The sequence below is a fragment of the Pungitius pungitius genome, chromosome 4 (assembly GCF_949316345.1).
Source record: "Pungitius pungitius chromosome 4, fPunPun2.1, whole genome shotgun sequence".
Lineage (NCBI taxonomy): Eukaryota > Metazoa > Chordata > Actinopteri > Perciformes > Gasterosteidae > Pungitius > Pungitius pungitius.
Genome location: NC_084903.1, coordinates 6874458 through 6894317, shown reverse-complemented (window position 1 = coordinate 6894317; position 19860 = coordinate 6874458).

Below are 19860 nucleotides of genomic sequence, written 5' to 3'. Positions count from 1 at the left end.
GAAACAGTGTAAGCTAAAGCATTCTTCATACAGTCCGTTTTAGCTGTTTTCTCCTTCTGCAAAAGCTTTACAAAGTAACAATAATGGTCAAAACGTAGTTGAGTGAATCAGGTTCCAAAACTATACTTAATCCATTATACCATAATGATAATGATGAAAACAGGTCATTTGCCTGTTAGAAACAGTGTAAGCTAAAGCATTCTTCATACAGTCCGTTTTAGCTGTTTTCTCCTTCTGCAAAAGCTTTAAAAAGTAACAAAAATGGTCAAAACGTAGTTGAGTGAATCAGGTTCCAAAACTATACTTAATCCATTATACCATAATGATAATGATGAAAACAGGTCATTTGCCTGTTAGAAACAGTGTAAGCTAAAGCATTCTTCATACAGTCCGTTTTAGCTGTTTTCTCCTTCTGCAAAAGCTTTAAAAAGTAACAAAAATGGTCAAAACGTAGTTGAGTGAATCAGGTTCCAAAACTATACTTAATCCATTATACCATAATGATAATGATGAAAACAGGTCATTTGCCTGTTAGAAACAGTGTAAGCTAAAGCATTCTTCATACAGTCCGTTTTAGCTGTTTTCTCCTTCTGCAAAAGCTTTACAAAGTAACAATAATGGTCAAAACGTAGTTGAGTGAATCAGGTTCCAAAACTATACTTAATCCATTATACCATAATGATAATGATGAAAACAGGTCATTTGCCTGTTAGAAACAGTGTAAGCTAAAGCATTCTTCATACAGTCCGTTTTAGCTGTTTTCTCCTTCTGCAAAAGCTTTACAAAGTAACAAAAATGGTCAATACGTAGTTGAGTGAATCAGGTTCCACAACTCTACCTAATTCTTCATACCATAATGATAATGATAAAAACAGATCATTTCCTTAAAAGAAACAGTGTAAGCTAAAGCATTCCTCTTACAGTCCGTTTTAGCTGTTTTCTCCTTCTGCAAAAGCTTTAAAAAGTAACAAAAATGGTCAAAACGTAGTTGAGTGAATCAGGTTCCAAAACTATACTTAATCCATTATACCATAATGATAATGATGAAAACAGGTCATTTGCCTGTTAGAAACAGTGTAAGCTAAAGCATTCTTCATACAGTCCGTTTTAGCTGTTTTCTCCTTCTGCAAAAGCTTTACAAAGTAACAAAAATGGTCAATACGTAGTTGAGTGAATCAGGTTCCAAAACTATACTTAATCCATTATACCATAATGATAATGATGAAAACAGGTCATTTGCCTGTTAGAAACAGTGTAAGCTAAAGCATTCTTCATACAGTCCGTTTTAGCTGTTTTCTCCTTCTGCAAAAGCTTTACAAAGTAACAATAATGGTCAAAACGTAGTTGAGTGAATCAGGTTCCAAAACTATACTTAATCCATTATACCATAATGATAATGATGAAAACAGGTCATTTGCCTGTTAGAAACAGTGTAAGCTAAAGCATTCTTCATACAGTCCGTTTTAGCTGTTTTCTCCTTCTGCAAAAGCTTTACAAAGTAACAATAATGGTCAAAACGTAGTTGAGTGAATCAGGTTCCAAAACTATACTTAATCCATTATACCATAATGATAATGATGAAAACAGGTCATTTGCCTGTTAGAAACAGTGTAAGCTAAAGCATTCTTCATACAGTCCGTTTTAGCTGTTTTCTCCTTCTGCAAAAGCTTTAAAAAGTAACAAAAATGGTCAAAACGTAGTTGAGTGAATCAGGTTCCAAAACTATACTTAATCCATTATACCATAATGATAATGATGAAAACAGGTCATTTGCCTGTTAGAAACAGTGTAAGCTAAAGCATTCTTCATACAGTCCGTTTTAGCTGTTTTCTCCTTCTGCAAAAGCTTTACAAAGTAACAATAATGGTCAAAACGTAGTTGAGTGAATCAGGTTCCAAAACTATACTTAATCCATTATACCATAATGATAATGATGAAAACAGGTCATTTGCCTGTTAGAAACAGTGTAAGCTAAAGCATTCTTCATACAGTCCGTTTTAGCTGTTTTCTCCTTCTGCAAAAGCTTTAAAAAGTAACAAAAATGGTCAAAACGTAGTTGAGTGAATCAGGTTCCAAAACTATACTTAATCCATTATACCATAATGATAATGATGAAAACAGGTCATTTGCCTGTTAGAAACAGTGTAAGCTAAAGCATTCTTCATACAGTCCGTTTTAGCTGTTTTCTCCTTCTGCAAAAGCTTTACAAAGTAACAATAATGGTCAAAACGTAGTTGAGTGAATCAGGTTCCAAAACTATACTTAATCCATTATACCATAATGATAATGATGAAAACAGGTCATTTGCCTGTTAGAAACAGTGTAAGCTAAAGCATTCTTCATACAGTCCGTTTTAGCTGTTTTCTCCTTCTGCAAAAGCTTTACAAAGTAACAAAAATGGTCAATACGTAGTTGAGTGAATCAGGTTCAACAACTCTACCTAATTCTTCATACCATAATGATAATGATAAAAACAGGTCATTTCCTTAAAAGAAACAGTGTAAGCTAAAGCATTCCTCTTACAGTCCGTTTTAGCTGTTTTCTCCTTCTGCAAAAGCTTTAAAAAGTAACAAAAATGGTCAAAACGTAGTTGAGTGAATCAGGTTCCAAAACTATACTTAATCCATTATACCATAATGATAATGATGAAAACAGGTCATTTGCCTGTTAGAAACAGTGTAAGCTAAAGCATTCTTCATACAGTCCGTTTTAGCTGTTTTCTCCTTCTGCAAAAGCTTTAAAAAGTAACAAAAATGGTCAAAACGTAGTTGAGTGAATCAGGTTCCAAAACTATACTTAATCCATTATACCATAATGATAATGATGAAAACAGGTCATTTGCCTGTTAGAAACAGTGTAAGCTAAAGCATTCTTCATACAGTCCGTTTTAGCTGTTTTCTCCTTCTGCAAAAGCTTTACAAAGTAACAATGGTCAAAACGTAGTTGAGTGAATCAGGTTCCAAAACTATACTTAATCCATTATACCATAATGATAATGATGAAAACAGGTCATTTGCCTGTTAGAAACAGTGTAAGCTAAAGCATTCTTCATACAGTCCGTTTTAGCTGTTTTCTCCTTCTGCAAAAGCTTTACAAAGTAACAATAATGGTCAAAACGTAGTTGAGTGAATCAGGTTCCAAAACTATACTTAATCCATTATACCATAATGATAATGATGAAAACAGGTCATTTGCCTGTTAGAAACAGTGTAAGCTAAAGCATTCTTCATACAGTCCGTTTTAGCTGTTTTCTCCTTCTGCAAAAGCTTTACAAAGTAACAAAAATGGTCAATACGTAGTTGAGTGAATCAGGTTCAACAACTCTACCTAATTCTTCATACCATAATGATAATGATAAAAACAGGTCATTTCCTTAAAAGAAACAGTGTAAGCTAAAGCATTCCTCTTACAGTCCGTTTTAGCTGTTTTCTCCTTCTGCAAAAGCTTTACAAAGTAACAATAATGGTCAAAACGTAGTTGAGTGAATCAGGTTCCAAAACTATACTTAATCCATTATACCATAATGATAATGATGAAAACAGGTCATTTGCCTGTTAGAAACAGTGTAAGCTAAAGCATTCTTCATACAGTCCGTTTTAGCTGTTTTCTCCTTCTGCAAAAGCTTTAAAAAGTAACAAAAATGGTCAAAACGTAGTTGAGTGAATCAGGTTCCAAAACTATACTTAATCCATTATACCATAATGATAATGATGAAAACAGGTCATTTGCCTGTTAGAAACAGTGTAAGCTAAAGCATTCTTCGTACAGTCCGTTTTAGCTGTTTTCTCCTTCTGCAAAAGCTTTACAAAGTAACAAAAATGGTCAATACGTAGTTGAGTGAATCAGGTTCAACAACTCTACCTAATTCTTCATACCATAATGATAATGATAAAAACAGGTCATTTCCTTAAAAGAAACAGTGTAAGCTAAAGCATTCCTCTTACAGTCCGTTTTAGCTGTTTTCTCCTTCTGCAAAAGCTTTAAAAAGTAACAAAAATGGTCAAAACATAGTTGAGTGAATCAGGTTCCAAAACTATACTTAATCCATTATACCATAATGATAATGATGAAAACAGGTCATTTGCCTGTTAGAAACAGTGTAAGCTAAAGCATTCTTCATACAGTCCGTTTTAGCTGTTTTCTCCTTCTGCAAAAGCTTTACAAAGTAACAATAATGGTCAAAACGTAGTTGAGTGAATCAGGTTCCAAAACTATACTTAATCCATTATACCATAATGATAATGATGAAAACAGGTCATTTGCCTGTTAGAAACAGTGTAAGCTAAAGCATTCTTCATACAGTCCGTTTTAGCTGTTTTCTCCTTCTGCAAAAGCTTTAAAAAGTAACAAAAATGGTCAAAACGTAGTTGAGTGAATCAGGTTCCAAAACTATACTTAATCCATTATACCATAATGATAATGATGAAAACAGGTCATTTGCCTGTTAGAAACAGTGTAAGCTAAAGCATTCTTCATACAGTCCGTTTTAGCTGTTTTCTCCTTCTGCAAAAGCTTTACAAAGTAACAAAAATGGTCAATACGTAGTTGAGTGAATCAGGTTCAACAACTCTACCTAATTCTTCATACCATAATGATAATGATAAAAACAGGTCATTTCCTTAAAAGAAACAGTGTAAGCTAAAGCATTCTTCATACAGTCCGTTTTAGCTGTTTTCTCCTTCTGCAAAAACTTTACAAAGTAACAATAATGGTCAAAACGTAGTTGAGTGAATCAGGTTCCAAAACTATACTTAATCCATTATACCATAATGATAATGATGAAAACAGGTCATTTGCCTGTTAGAAACAGTGTAAGCTAAAGCAATCTTCATACAGTCCGTTTTAGCTGTTTTCTCCTTCTGCAAAAGCTTTACAAAGTAACAAAAATGGTCAATACGTAGTTGAGTGAATCAGGTTCCAAAACTATACTTAATCCATTATACCATAATGATAATGATGAAAACAGGTCATTTGCCTGTTAGAAACAGTGTAAGCTAAAGCATTCTTCATACAGTCCGTTTTAGCTGTTTTCTCCTTCTGCAAAAGCTTTACAAAGTAACAATAATGGTCAAAACGTAGTTGAGTGAATCAGGTTCCAAAACTATACTTAATCCATTATACCATAATGATAATGATGAAAACAGGTCATTTGCCTGTTAGAAACAGTGTAAGCTAAAGCATTCTTCATACAGTCCGTTTTAGCTGTTTTCTCCTTCTGCAAAAGCTTTACAAAGTAACAATAATGGTCAAAACGTAGTTGAGTGAATCAGGTTCCAAAACTATACTTAATCCATTATACCATAATGATAATGATGAAAACAGGTCATTTGCCTGTTAGAAACAGTGTAAGCTAAAGCATTCTTCATACAGTCCGTTTTAGCTGTTTTCTCCTTCTGCAAAAGCTTTACAAAGTAACAAAAATGGTCAATACGTAGTTGAGTGAATCAGGTTCCACAACTCTACCTAATTCTTCATACCATAATGATAATGATAAAAACAGATCATTTCCTTAAAAGAAACAGTGTAAGCTAAAGCATTCCTCTTACAGTCCGTTTTAGCTGTTTTCTCCTTCTGCAAAAGCTTTAAAAAGTAACAAAAATGGTCAAAACGTAGTTGAGTGAATCAGGTTCCAAAACTATACTTAATCCATTATACCATAATGATAATGATGAAAACAGGTCATTTGCCTGTTAGAAACAGTGTAAGCTAAAGCATTCTTCATACAGTCCGTTTTAGCTGTTTTCTCCTTCTGCAAAAGCTTTACAAAGTAACAAAAATGGTCAATACGTAGTTGAGTGAATCAGGTTCCAAAACTATACTTAATCCATTATACCATAATGATAATGATGAAAACAGGTCATTTGCCTGTTAGAAACAGTGTAAGCTAAAGCATTCTTCATACAGTCCGTTTTAGCTGTTTTCTCCTTCTGCAAAAGCTTTACAAAGTAACAATAATGGTCAAAACGTAGTTGAGTGAATCAGGTTCCAAAACTATACTTAATCCATTATACCATAATGATAATGATGAAAACAGGTCATTTGCCTGTTAGAAACAGTGTAAGCTAAAGCATTCTTCATACAGTCCGTTTTAGCTGTTTTCTCCTTCTGCAAAAGCTTTAAAAAGTAACAAAAATGGTCAAAACGTAGTTGAGTGAATCAGGTTCCAAAACTATACTTAATCCATTATACCATAATGATAATGATGAAAACAGGTCATTTGCCTGTTAGAAACAGTGTAAGCTAAAGCATTCTTCATACAGTCCGTTTTAGCTGTTTTCTCCTTCTGCAAAAGCTTTAAAAAGTAACAAAAATGGTCAAAACGTAGTTGAGTGAATCAGGTTCCAAAACTATACTTAATCCATTATACCATAATGATAATGATGAAAACAGGTCATTTGCCTGTTAGAAACAGTGTAAGCTAAAGCATTCTTCATACAGTCCGTTTTAGCTGTTTTCTCCTTCTGCAAAAGCTTTACAAAGTAACAATAATGGTCAAAACGTAGTTGAGTGAATCAGGTTCCAAAACTATACTTAATCCATTATACCATAATGATAATGATGAAAACAGGTCATTTGCCTGTTAGAAACAGTGTAAGCTAAAGCATTCTTCATACAGTCCGTTTTAGCTGTTTTCTCCTTCTGCAAAAGCTTTACAAAGTAACAAAAATGGTCAATACGTAGTTGAGTGAATCAGGTTCCACAACTCTACCTAATTCTTCATACCATAATGATAATGATAAAAACAGATCATTTCCTTAAAAGAAACAGTGTAAGCTAAAGCATTCCTCTTACAGTCCGTTTTAGCTGTTTTCTCCTTCTGCAAAAGCTTTAAAAAGTAACAAAAATGGTCAAAACGTAGTTGAGTGAATCAGGTTCCAAAACTATACTTAATCCATTATACCATAATGATAATGATGAAAACAGGTCATTTGCCTGTTAGAAACAGTGTAAGCTAAAGCATTCTTCATACAGTCCGTTTTAGCTGTTTTCTCCTTCTGCAAAAGCTTTACAAAGTAACAAAAATGGTCAATACGTAGTTGAGTGAATCAGGTTCCAAAACTATACTTAATCCATTATACCATAATGATAATGATGAAAACAGGTCATTTGCCTGTTAGAAACAGTGTAAGCTAAAGCATTCTTCATACAGTCCGTTTTAGCTGTTTTCTCCTTCTGCAAAAGCTTTACAAAGTAACAATAATGGTCAAAACGTAGTTGAGTGAATCAGGTTCCAAAACTATACTTAATCCATTATACCATAATGATAATGATGAAAACAGGTCATTTGCCTGTTAGAAACAGTGTAAGCTAAAGCATTCTTCATACAGTCCGTTTTAGCTGTTTTCTCCTTCTGCAAAAGCTTTAAAAAGTAACAAAAATGGTCAAAACGTAGTTGAGTGAATCAGGTTCCAAAACTATACTTAATCCATTATACCATAATGATGAAAACAGGTCATTTGCCTGTTAGAAACAGTGTAAGCTAAAGCATTCTTCATACAGTCCGTTTTAGCTGTTTTCTCCTTCTGCAAAAGCTTTACAAAGTAACAATAATGGTCAAAACGTAGTTGAGTGAATCAGGTTCCAAAACTATACTTAATCCATTATACCATAATGATGATGATGAAAACAGGTCATTTGCCTGTTAGAAACAGTGTAAGCTAAAGCATTCTTCATACAGTCCGTTTTAGCTGTTTTCTCCTTCTGCAAAAGCTTTACAAAGTAACAAAAATGGTCAATACGTAGTTGAGTGAATCAGGTTCAACAACTCTACCTAATTCTTCATACCATAATGATAATGATAAAAACAGGTCATTTCCTTAAAAGAAACAGTGTAAGCTAAAGCATTCCTCTTACAGTCCGTTTTAGCTGTTTTCTCCTTCTGCAAAAGCTTTACAAAGTAACAATAATGGTCAAAACGTAGTTGAGTGAATCAGGTTCCAAAACTATACTTAATCCATTATACCATAATGATAATGATGAAAACAGGTCATTTGCCTGTTAGAAACAGTGTAAGCTAAAGCATTCTTCATACAGTCCGTTTTAGCTGTTTTCTCCTTCTGCAAAAGCTTTAAAAAGTAACAAAAATGGTCAAAACGTAGTTGAGTGAATCAGGTTCCAAAACTATACTTAATCCATTATACCATAATGATAATGATGAAAACAGGTCATTTGCCTGTTAGAAACAGTGTAAGCTAAAGCATTCTTCATACAGTCCGTTTTAGCTGTTTTCTCCTTCTGCAAAAGCTTTACAAAGTAACAATAATGGTCAAAACGTAGTTGAGTGAATCAGGTTCCAAAACTATACTTAATCCATTATACCATAATGATAATGATGAAAACAGGTCATTTGCCTGTTAGAAACAGTGTAAGCTAAAGCATTCTTCATACAGTCCGTTTTAGCTGTTTTCTCCTTCTGCAAAAGCTTTACAAAGTAACAAAAATGGTCAATACGTAGTTGAGTGAATCAGGTTCAACAACTCTACCTAATTCTTCATACCATAATGATAATGATAAAAACAGGTCATTTCCTTAAAAGAAACAGTGTAAGCTAAAGCATTCCTCTTACAGTCCGTTTTAGCTGTTTTCTCCTTCTGCAAAAGCTTTAAAAAGTAACAAAAATGGTCAAAACGTAGTTGAGTGAATCAGGTTCCAAAACTATACTTAATCCATTATACCATAATGATAATGATGAAAACAGGTCATTTGCCTGTTAGAAACAGTGTAAGCTAAAGCATTCTTCATACAGTCCGTTTTAGCTGTTTTCTCCTTCTGCAAAAGCTTTACAAAGTAACAATAATGGTCAAAACGTAGTTGAGTGAATCAGGTTCCAAAACTATACTTAATCCATTATACCATAATGATAATGATGAAAACAGGTCATTTGCCTGTTAGAAACAGTGTAAGCTAAAGCATTCTTCATACAGTCCGTTTTAGCTGTTTTCTCCTTCTGCAAAAGCTTTAAAAAGTAACAAAAATGGTCAAAACGTAGTTGAGTGAATCAGGTTCCAAAACTATACTTAATCCATTATACCATAATGATAATGATGAAAACAGGTCATTTGCCTGTTAGAAACAGTGTAAGCTAAAGCATTCTTCATACAGTCCGTTTTAGCTGTTTTCTCCTTCTGCAAAAGCTTTACAAAGTAACAATAATGGTCAAAACGTAGTTGAGTGAATCAGGTTCCAAAACTATACTTAATCCATTATACCATAATGATAATGATGAAAACAGGTCATTTGCCTGTTAGAAACAGTGTAAGCTAAAGCATTCTTCATACAGTCCGTTTTAGCTGTTTTCTCCTTCTGCAAAAGCTTTACAAAGTAACAAAAATGGTCAATACGTAGTTGAGTGAATCAGGTTCCACAACTCTACCTAATTCTTCATACCATAATGATAATGATAAAAACAGGTCATTTCCTTAAAAGAAACAGTGTAAGCTAAAGCATTCCTCTTACAGTCCGTTTTAGCTGTTTTCTCCTTCTGCAAAAGCTTTAAAAAGTAACAAAAATGGTCAAAACGTAGTTGAGTGAATCAGGTTCCAAAACTATACTTAATCCATTATACCATAATGATAATGATGAAAACAGGTCATTTGCCTGTTAGAAACAGTGTAAGCTAAAGCATTCTTCATACAGTCCGTTTTAGCTGTTTTCTCCTTCTGCAAAAGCTTTAAAAAGTAACAAAAATGGTCAAAACGTAGTTGAGTGAATCAGGTTCCAAAACTATACTTAATCCATTATACCATAATGATAATGATGAAAACAGGTCATTTGCCTGTTAGAAACAGTGTAAGCTAAAGCATTCTTCATACAGTCCGTTTTAGCTGTTTTCTCCTTCTGCAAAAACTTTACAAAGTAACAATAATGGTCAAAACGTAGTTGAGTGAATCAGGTTCCAAAACTATACTTAATCCATTATACCATAATGATAATGATGAAAACAGGTCATTTGCCTGTTAGAAACAGTGTAAGCTAAAGCATTCTTCATACAGTCCGTTTTAGCTGTTTTCTCCTTCTGCAAAAGCTTTAAAAAGTAACAAAAATGGTCAAAACGTAGTTGAGTGAATCAGGTTCCAAAACTATACTTAATCCATTATACCATAATGATAATGATGAAAACAGGTCATTTGCCTGTTAGAAACAGTGTAAGCTAAAGCATTCTTCATACAGTCCGTTTTAGCAGTTTTCTCCTTCTGCAAAAGCTTTAAAAACTAATGTGACCGGATGAGGGTTTTCCCCTCCCTCTTTCCTGCACACAGGGGTGTGGACCAGCACACCTGGGGCTAATTGTGATTGATTGGGAGAGGCAGGGATATTACTTAAGCCTCTGGTGTGTGTGGACTCGTCCTGGAGCTAGCTGGCTAGCTAGGTGCTGGATGCGAGACCGTAGGGGGTTTCAGGAAGCGTGGAACTCAGGCGTGGGTTGAGCATCGAGCTGCGCCGTAACTTGTTGGAAAAACAATAAGGGAGGAAATTTAAAAAGAAGCATCGTTAGGAATTGTTAGACTTAGGATAGAGGTAGTGAGGGAGGAATTTTGCGGGAGTATCGGCCGACGGCCTGTATAGGTCCGGTACACGATACACCTGCAGAGGTTTTCTATCATGGCAAACATGCAGGAGGATAGCAGTTGCAGTATGGATGGTTTGGATCAAGATGATGGAAGCTGGCAGATTAGGAGAATAAATAAAGCAAAGTGGACTAGAGGGATGAAAGAAAGTGAGGAGAAATGGAATGTTGTTGTTAGGTTTGAAGAGCCAGGGGTGAAGAGTTTGGATCCACTAAAACTGACAAAAATAATTAAGAATCAGGTTGGCGAGGTCAAGTATGCTAGAATTCTTAATGATGGAAATTTATTAATTGGATGCAACTCTGAAGAGCAGGCTGGAAGAGCGTTAAAGATGCAAGCTGTGGGGAAAGTAGTGGTAGTAAAGGCGGTGAAAGTGGGTGAGCAAGGTAGGGAAGGAGTGATCTATGGGATTCCTTTAGCAATTGAGGTAAAGGAGCTGGTTAAGCATTTAAAAGAAAGATGTGAATCTGTTCAGAGTGCAAAACGTCTAACTAAGGGGGTTGAGAAGAAAGAAACCGAGTCAGTTCTGATACAGTTTAACTCGAAAGAATTGCCCACAGAACTTTACTTTGGATTTATGAGATACAGGGTAAGAGAGTTCATGCATAAGCCAATGAGATGCTACAAGTGCCAAAAATTTGGCCATGTAGCTAAAATGTGTAAGGGGAAAAAAAGGTGTGCTAAATGTGGTGGGGAGCATGACTATGGAGAATGCGGTGAGGGGGTAATACCTAAATGCTGTAATTGTGGAGGGGAGCACAGTGCGGCCTTCTGGGGCTGTGAAGCAATGAGAAAGGAGACTGAGATTCAGAATGTAAAAAGGAAGGATAGGGTTCCTTATACAGAAGCAGTTAAAAGAGTGGAGCAAGCCAAGAGAAGTAATGAAGAAAGTGTTAGAGAGGAAATAGGAACAGTGAATGCATGGACTCAGAGGCAGGAACGTGTTAGGGATGAGGAAAGGAAGGTGAGGAGGGACAGTAAGAGAGACTTGGTTATCTTTATTGCAGGGGTAATTAATGCAACAGCTGAAGCCAAATCCAAAACAGAAAGGATTCAAATCATTGCAAAGGCAGCAATGCAGCATTTGGGCATGCTAGACCTAAAATGGGAAGAAATAAGGGATTGTCTTGCCGTTCATTCAAGCCAAGAAATAGGTAAAGGGTGATCATATCTATTATGTTCATTCTACATTGGAATGCAAGGAGCTTATTAGCAAATGGTCAAGATTTTAAACAATACATAGACAATAAAAGTGAAAAGCCCGATATAATGTGTATTCAGGAAACATGGCTAAAACCCAGATTTGACTTTGTTTTAAATAACTACGTTATCATTAGACGAGATAGGGAACAAAGTAGCGGTGGGGGGTGTGCCACCTTTATAAGGAAGGGTGTACCTTATAGGGTGTTGGGTACAGGGAAGGAACAAGAATGTGTGGTAGTGGAAGTATGGGCAGATAGAAAGAAAATAGTAATAATAAATTATTATAATCCTTGTAAACAGCTAGAAGTAAAAGAAATGGAGGAAATAGAAGGCCAGGATAGGGATAATGTTGTATGGTGTGGAGATTTTAATGCTCACAACACATTGTGGGGGGGGGATAAGACAGATAATAATGGACAGGTGATTGAGGAGATAATGAATGATAGGAAGTTAGTGTGTATGAATGATGGTAGAAAGACTAGGATAGATGTTAGATCGGGCAGGGAGTAAGTATTAGACCTTACACTTGTGTCTAGCAGACTGGCTTTAAAATGTGAGTGGGAAGTGTATAAAGACGGCACTTTTGGAAGTGACCACTACCCAGTCATATGTAAACTGAATGTTGAGGTAAGGGGGAGCACAGAAGTTCGGTATGGAAGGTGGATGTTCAATAAGGCAGACTGGGAGAGATTTATAGAAATAAGTGATTCATATTTTAGGTCAGATCAGGAAACAATGGATGTTGAAAGGAGCGAAATCGAGGTGAGGCAGAGTATTTATATGGCTGCAAGTGCTACAATACCAAAAAGCTCAGGTAAACTTGTAAGGAAAGCGGTTCCATGGTGGTGTAGTGAATGTAAGGAGGTAGTGAAGGAGAGAAACAGAGCATTTAGAAGGTTAAAAAGAACTCATAACTTTCAACATATGATAGAGTATAAACAAGCACAGGCAGTAGTGAGAAGGACAATAAGGCAAAAGAAAAGGGCATACTGGAGGGGATATTGTAGTAACATCGGAAGCAATACTAATATAAAGGATGTGTGGGGAATGATCAGGAAAATGGAAGGTAATAAGAGAGAGTGGAATTATCCAATTCTTTCAGATGGGGAGCAGCTGGCTATGTCGAACTTAGAGAAAGCAGAAATGATGGCGAATACTTTGAGTAAGGTGCATAGTTCCAGTAATCTATCAGAAGAAGAAAGAATGGGTAGGGAAGAAACAAGGAGGGTATATGCTGAGAATATCCAAAAGAAAGGGAAGGTAGATGATAAATATAATGTTCCATTTACAATGAGAGAGTTAAGAAATGCATTAGATAAATGCAAGAATTCAGCTCCTGGCCAAGATGAAATATGCTATAGCATGGTAAGGCACTTAAGTAATAAAGGGATAGAGAAGGTTCTAAATCTATTTAATAAAGTGTGGGAGGAGGGAAAGATTCCTACTGGATGGAAAGAGGCAGTTATTTTACAAATAAGAAAACCGGGGAAAGATGCTAGTAATCCAGCAAGTTATAGACCAATAGCTTTAACGTCTCACTTGGGTAAATTAATGGAAAGATTGGTGAATGGAAGGCTTATGCACTTTATGGAAGAAAGGGGGCTGATGGCTAGCTGTCAGAGTGGATTTAGAAAAGGAAGAAGCACGATTGACTCAATCATATGTCTTGAGGATGAAATAAGAAAAGCTCAGGTAAAGAAAGAGACTGTTGTGGCAGTATTTATAGATGTGGAAAAAGCATATGATATGCTATGGGTAGAAGGTCTCTTAATCAAAATGCACATACTAGGAATTGGGGGAAATTTGTTTAACTGGGTAATGGACTTCTTATATAATAGAAGCATTCAGGTGAAAATAGGAGGAGCAATATCTAGAAGGTGTTTCGTAGAAAATGGGACGCCACAAGGTAGTGTGGTGAGTCCATTGCTGTTCAATATAATGATTAATGATGTGTTTTCTAATGTTCAGACAGGAATTGGAAAGTCATTATTCGCAGATGATGGTAGCTTATGGAAAAGGGGGAAAAATGTGAAATATACACTGAAGAAGGTGCAGGAAGCTCTGACGTCAGTAGAGGATTGGGGAAGGAAATGGGGTTTTAGATTTTCAATTGAGAAAACTAAATATATGTGTTTTACTAAGAGGAAAATGTACGAAAATATAACCTTGAAGTTGTATGGTAAGAATTTGGAAAGGGTGCAAGGTTTTAAATTTCTTGGTGTGGTATTTGATCCTAGACTTACGTGGAGGAACCATGTGGCAAGTATAGTAGACAAATGTAAAAAGGTAATGAATGTAATGAGATGCCTGGCTGGAACAGAGTGGGGAGCAGACGTAGTCTCCTTGAAGCAAATATATATATATTTAATTAGAGCAAGAATTGAATATGGGTGTTTGGTGTATGGATCTGCAGCCAAGTCAGTGCTAGCCAGATTAGATGTAATCCAAGCTAAGGCATTGAGAATATGTACAGGAGCCGTGCGAACTTCTCCAGGATGTTCATTGCAGGTAGAAGCAGGAGAAATGCCATTTGATCTGCGAAGAAAGCAGCTTCAGGCGAATTATTGGGTAAATCTGATGGGTCAAAAGGGGGATCACCCAGTGAACAGTACAATTCAGACAAGCTGGGAAAGAGAGATGGCAAGACTGTCAAGTTTTGGATGGACAGGGGAGGCAGTGGCACAGGAAATGGCTATAAAAGATAAGAACTTTTGCCCAGGGGTAATGTGGCCGGCAGTTCCTATATGGCTATTAGAGGCCCCAAAAACCGATTTAGAGATACTTAAAATTAAGACGGATAATCCTGAGGCAAATTTAGTATATGCAGTCCAATGTCAGATAATGGAGAGATATCAGGAACATATTAGCATTTTTACAGATGGTTCGAAAGATCAAACAACTGGTGCCACAGGAGCAGCTTTTATTATTCAGAGGTGGAATGTCCAAGATTTTAAGAGAACGTCAAATTTTTTAAGTGTATTCACAGTGGAATTATATGCAATCTTGATGGCAGTGCAATGGACTGAGCAGATTCAGAACCAAAAAGTATTGATATATAGTGACTCTGTGTCAGCTATCAGTAGTATCGGGAAAGGGTCGTCAAAGAGGCGGCAAGACCTTGTATATGAGATTTTAATAGCAATTAGAGATGTGAAAAGGAGAGGGGTAGAAATTTCGTTTATGTGGGTTCCAGCTCATGTAGGCATTACATATAACGAAAAGGCTGATAAATTGGCGAAAAGGGCTGCTCAAAAAGAGGCTATAGAGGTAAATTTAAATCTATCTAAGGCAGAAGGTAAAAGTGTAGTGTGGCAGGAAACAATGCTAAAGTGGCAGCAAGTATGGGAGCAGGAAGCCAAAGGGAGGCATCTATTCAGGGTACATGCTACGGTTAATATCAATAAAAGCAGAGGGGGGAGCAGTCGTAAAGAGCAGGTTATTATGGCTAGAATGAGAATTGGTCACACAGGATTGAACAGCACTTTATATATTATTGGAAAGCATCAGAGTGGCCTGTGCTCATGTATGGAACCTGAGACAGTGGAGCATGTGTTGATGTTGTGTAGGAAGTATGACCGGCAAAGGCAGGAGCTATTCTCAGGACTGAGAGAAAGTGGCGTGGAAGATCTAACTCTGGAAAATATTCTAGGAGTAAGCGAGTGGGGAAAGAACTGTCTTTTTAAATTTTTAAGAGATGCTGGAGTGTATGACAGAGTGTAAAGTAATAGTGGGATAGGCCCATAGATGGCAGCAATGCAACTTATTGGATGCCGGCTGCCGTAAAATCCCAAAGAAGAAGAAGAAGAAGAAGGACTCGTCCTGTGGTCTTCTCCTGCTGGGTGTCTGTGGAGACGGTCCGGGAGGCGCGCTTTATGTTTTGGCCGCTGCCCTAGGTCAACATTCTGCTGTGGTGTGGTAAGGGAAATTTTTCCATCTTTTGTGCCTTTTTAGTCTCCTGTGTCGCCGTGTATGCGGCACTAATGTGCATCCTTCCATATAGTGACCCTGTCTGGGTCATGGATGTCCCCACGTGGGTGGATGAATGCCTGGACTGCTGGTGTTCGGTGTCTCGGTACGATGCACGCCTCCCTTTTTCAACACATTTGGGCGTTATTATAAAAATCTAAATGGTCTTAATTGTTATAGTGTGGGCCGCTGTCTGTGAGTGTGCGCGAGGTGGGTGCTGCCGCCGGGGTCTGTGGGGAGCTTGACCTGTAATTTGGTAAGTCGCTGTGTCTGCCTGTTTGCTGTACATTAATTACGGTCTTGTTCTAATGCTGTGTTTCACAGCATAGCTGGACCGGGCTGCAGCCTTGGACATGCTGTTGTGGTGCTATCCTGGTGCCGCGACCAATTAATGGGCCAATCTTCCCCGGCGCGCTCTCTCCCCCCCCCTCACTGAGACTGTTCTTGATACCGGCTAAAAACCTTTCGGAAGAACAGTACAAATGTGGCTCTCTATTGGGTGAACTGTTGGACATATTACATGTTGTTTTTTTTTCCTTTTTTTTTTGTTTGTATTTTCTTTATTATGCATGCTGGTTTATGGATTTGAATTGTTTGATTTGAATTTGTTTACATCTTTATTATGCATGCTGGTTTATGGATTTGAATTGTTTGATTTGAATTTGTTTACATCTTTATTATGCATGCTGGTTTATGGATTTGAATTGTTTTGATTTGAATTTGTTTACATCTTTATTATGCATGCTGGTTTATTGATTTGAATTGTTTGTTTGTTTTCTTTACAGTCCTCAAACTCCCTATCGCAGAACATATTGTCATTTTAAAAAGAGTATCAAACAAATAAAACTATATTTTTATAATTATCTTATGGTCTCTGACCCCTGATTTGGTGAACGGCTCTGCGTGCCTTAATAAGAATGGTCTTGGGCCTATCCCAAGTGGCGTTGCTGGAGATTATTCTTCCTGGAGTGTCATAGGACGCTCGTATTGCCACACTAACAAAAATGGTCAAAACGTAGTTGAGTGAACCAGGTTCCAAAACTATACTTAATCCATTATACCATAATGATAATGATGAAAACAGGTCATTTTCTTGACAGAAACAGTGTAAGCTAAAGCATTCCTCTTACAGTCCGTTTTAGCTGTTTTCTCCTTCTGCAAAAGCTTAAAGTAACAATAGTGGTCAAAACGTAGTTGAGTGAATCAGGTTCTAAAACTAAACCTAATCCTTCATACCATAATGATAAAAAAAGTTCATTTGCTTGACAGAAACAGTGTAATTTAAAGCATCATTCATTAGAATCCGTTTTAGCTGTTTCTACTTCTGCAAAAGCTTTGAGAGTAACAATAATGGTCAAAACGTAGTTGAGTGAATCAGGTTCCAAAACTATACTTAATCCATTATACCATAATGATGATGATGAAAACAGGTCATTTGCTTAAAAGAAACAGTGTAAGCTCAAGCATTCTTCATACAGTCCGTTTTAGCTGTTTCTGCTTCTGCAAAAGCTTTGAAAGTAACAAAAATGGTCAAAACGTAGTTGAGTGAATCAGGTTCTAAAACTAAACCTAATCCTTAGTACCATAATGATAATGATGAATAAAGGTAATTTGCTTGACAGAAACAGTGTAAGCTAAAGCATCATTCATTAGAATCCGTTCAAGCTGTTTCTACTTCTGCAAAAGCTTTGAAAGTAACAATAATGGTCAAAACGTAGTTGCGTGAATCAGGTTCTAAAACTAAACCTAATCCTTCATACCATAATGATAATAATGAAAAAAGTTCATTTGCTTGACAGAAACAGTGTAAGCTAAAGCATCATTCATTAGAATCCGTTTTAGCTGTTTCTGCAAAAGCTTTGAAAGTACAAAATCGGTCAAAACATAGTTGAGTGAATCAGGTTCAACAACTATACCTAATTCTTCATACCATAATGATAATGATAAAGAAAAGGTCATTTTATTGACAGAAACAGTGTAAGCTAAAGCATTCCTCTTACAGTCCGTTTTAGCTGTTTTCTCCTTCTGCAAAAGCTTTGAAAGTAACAATAATGGTCCAAACGTAGTTGAGTGAATCAGGTTCTACAACTAAATCTAATCCTTCATACCATAATGAAAATGATAAAAAAAAGGTCCTCTGCTTGACAGAAATAGTGTAAGCTAAAGCATTCCTCTTACAGTCCGTTTTACTTTTGCAAAAGCTTTGAAAGTAACAATAATGGTCCAAACGTAGTTGAGTGAATCCGGTTCAACAACTACACCTAATTCTTCATATCATAAGGATAATGATAAAAAAAGGTCCTCTGCTTGACAGAAACAGTGTAAGCTAAAGCATTACTCTACAGTCCGTTTTAGCTGTTTTCTCCTTCTCCTAAAGCTTTGAAAGTAACAAAAATGGTCAATACGTAGTTGAGTGAATCAGGTTCTAAAACTAAACCTAATCCTTAGTACCATAATGATAATGATGAATAAAGGTAATTCGCTTGACAGAAAAAGGTGTAAGCTAAAGCATCATTCATTAGAATCCGTTTTAGCTGTTTGTGCTTCTGCAAAAGCTTTGAAAGTAAAAAAATGGTCAAAACGTAGTTGATTGAATCAGGTTCCAAAACTATACTTAATCCATTATACCATAATGATAATGATGAAAACAGGTCATTTGCCTGTTAGAAACAGTGTAAGCTAAAGCATTCTTCATACAGTCCGTTTTAGCTGTTTTCTCCTTCTGCAAAAGCTTTAAAAAGTAACAAAAATGGTCAAAACGTAGTTGAGTGGACCAGGTTCCAAAACTATACTTAATCCATTATACCATAATGATAATGATGAAAACAGGTCATTTGCCTGTTAGAAACAGTGTAAGCTAAAGCATTCTTCATACAGTCCGTTTTAGCTGTTTTCTCCTTCTGCAAAAGCTTTACAAAGTAACAATAATGGTCAAAACGTAGTTGAGTGAATCAGGTTCCAAAACTATACTTAATCCATTATACCATAATGATAATGATGAAAACAGGTCATTTGCCTGTTAGAAACAGTGTAAGCTAAAGCATTCTTCATACAGTCCGTTTTAGCTGTTTTCTCCTTCTGCAAAAGCTTTAAAAAGTAACAATAATGGTCAAAACGTAGTTGAGTGAATCAGGTTCCAAAACTATACTTAATCCATTATACCATAATGATAATGATGAAAACAGGTAATTTGCCTGTTAGAAACAGTGTAAGCTAAAGCATTCTTCATACAGTCCGTTTTAGCTGTTTTCTCCTTCTGCAAAAGCTTTACAAAGTAACAAAAATGGTCAATACATAGTTGAGTGAATCAGGTTCCAAAACTATACTTAATCCATTATACCATAATGATAATGATGAAAACAGGTAATTTTCTTGACAGAAACAGTGTAAGCTAAAGCATTCCTCTTACAGTCCGTTTTAGCTGTTTTCTCCTTCTGCAAAAGCTTTAAAAAGTAACAATAATGGTCAAAACGTAGTTGAGTGAATCAGGTTCAACAACTCTACCTAATTCTTCATACCATAATGATAATGATAAAAACAGGTCATTTCCTTAAAAGAAACAGTGTAAGCTAAAGCATTCCTCTTACAGTCCGTTTTAGCTGTTTTCTCCTTCTGCAAAAGCTTTACAAAGTAACAAAAATGGTCAAAACGTAGTTGAGTGAATCAGGTTCCAAAACTATACTTAATCCATTATACCATAATGATAATGATGAAAACAGGTCATTTGCCTGTTAGAAACAGTGTAAGCTAAAGCATTCTTCATACAGTCCGTTTTAGCTGTTTTCTCCTTCTGCAAAAGCTTTAAAAAGTAACAATAATGGTCAAAACGTAGTTGAGTGATTCAGGTTCCAAAACTATACTTAATCCATTATACCATAATGATAATGATGAAAACAGGTAATTTGCCTGTTAGAAACAGTGTAAGCTAAAGCATTCTTCATACAGTCCGTTTTAGCTGTTTTCTCCTTCTGCAAAAGCTTTACAAAGTAACAAAAATGGTCAATACATAGTTGAGTGAATCAGGTTCCAAAACTATACTTAATCCATTATACCATAATGATAATGATGAAAAAAGTTCATTTGCTTGACAGAAACAGTGTAAGCTAAAGCATCATTCATTAGA